The following is a 1,980-nucleotide window of genomic DNA, read 5'->3' as shown; positions in this document are numbered from 1 at the left end:
ATCATCTTCACCTGCTAGATTTGGAGGTTCTCCATGAGTAATCACCATGGTCCTGTGTTTATGGCTAGTAGCCCCTACTTCTTGCTCAGAAACATCACTAAAACTGTAATCAGAATCATGAAAGTCATCTTCCTCAACATCCTTATTCTTACCATCTCCTTTAATTAATTCCTCCTCCAAGTCTCTATCTTCTTCACTAGATCCTCCTTCCACTTCTTCTAAAATTGATTGTCCACTTCTTGCAAGCTTTACACAAACCTGAACCTCCCTGTTACTACCTACTGCCATAGCCATGGCTAGTGCATCCATGTCAGTGCATATCTCCCTTAAACCCCTGTTTTCACTGCCTACATCCAGCCACCATACAGTGCACCCTTCAACATCTAATTGAAACTCCCTGGCCATAGCTAGCAACTCCAGCCTAGATATTTGATCTCCACAGCAAAAGTCTACAAACCCAGCCAATCCCTCTATACCCCCAACCATGTAGTGCATCCTTATACTAAACAACTCAGCTGTGGGTACTGAAATAAAAAGAAAATATACACAGTTAATTCATTGTTTTATCTGCTGTTTATAACAATGTACATATCACTACATAATGCAACCATCACATAGGTAATGACAAGTCCTTTGAACCAATTCTTTACAAGTTTATATCAAAAAAAATTGTGTCAAGGAAAATAACACAAACCAAAATAAAGTTATATGGAGGCAAATAACACAAACCAGCTTTCCAATGTAATTGTGTTGAGGGAAATTAACAAACCATAATTAAATTTACCCAATTCTACCACACCCTTATTTAGAAATATGGAATTTGTGGCAAGGAAAGCACATTCCCGAAAATTTTAACTCAAACCAGGAACATAGCACCACATGAATTGTGTTGATGGAAAGCACATCCATAGTATAAACCAAACAAAAAAACTCATTTGACAAAAAAAATTCTACAACTGTTTGAGATCAAATAACATCACATTAAAAAAAACAGACTAAAATTGGCCATCAAGCTAGGAACCACATTCAACATAAAAAGCAAGGACATCTAATATAAAAAAAAACCAAAAAAATCCACTTCATAGCAACACTTCTACAACTAATGGCTAGGGCCACATTCAACAGCAAAATTTAGGACATCCAGATTATAAAAACCCACTTAATGACAATACTTCTACATTCAACGACTAGGGACCACATTCAACACAAAAATTTAGTACATACAGAGTAAAACAAAACCCAAAAAAACCCATTTAACAGACAACACTTCTACAACTAACAGTTTAGGGACCACATTCAACATAAAAAAACCCAAGACATCCAAGGAAAAAAACCCAAAAACACCCACTCAATAACAAAACTTATGCAACTACTAGCTAGGGACCACAACAACAAAAAAAGAAAAAAATTAAGGTACTACGGTGGACCCTCGGCATTGTGAACACATACCCCTGACTTTCACTTGTAAACCATAACCTTATTTTGCTTCAAATAGACACTACAACCTATAAAGTAAACATATAATGCAATAAGGGCATTAGGGTTTCATGGAGCTTACAATACTCTGGTGGACCGTCGCCTGCCGGACGGACCTCCCAGTTCACCGCCATTTGCAGCTGAAGTCTTTCTTGATTGCCTTGCTACCTCACCGATGGTAAGGTTGTCGTCCTTTGCTCCTGACCGTCACCACAAAGCACTGCTTTGGTGAAAATGAGAAGAAGGTGAGAAGGAAAAGCTCACTGTCTTCTCAATGGTCTACTTTCCCCTTTTGAGGTGAAGATGATGTGGCCGGTTGCTGCTGACGGGGATCACAAAACAGACGTGGACATGCCACATCAGGATTCCGAAGTCGAGCACAACCCTGGCACGACAGAGCCGCTCACTGCCGCGTGGGTTTATGAGGGCTGGAATTGGTCGGGTGACTGACCGGTGAAAGGAAATCATAGTTGGGTGATCGTTTTTATGCGTTTTGAACTTGGG

Source organism: Dioscorea cayenensis, chromosome 17 (assembly GCF_009730915.1).
Source record: "Dioscorea cayenensis subsp. rotundata cultivar TDr96_F1 chromosome 17, TDr96_F1_v2_PseudoChromosome.rev07_lg8_w22 25.fasta, whole genome shotgun sequence".
In the NCBI taxonomy this organism is placed as follows: Eukaryota; Viridiplantae; Streptophyta; class Magnoliopsida; order Dioscoreales; family Dioscoreaceae; genus Dioscorea; species Dioscorea cayenensis.
The sequence above is the reverse complement of the archived record's forward strand: the minus strand, read 5'-3'. Positions refer to the sequence as shown.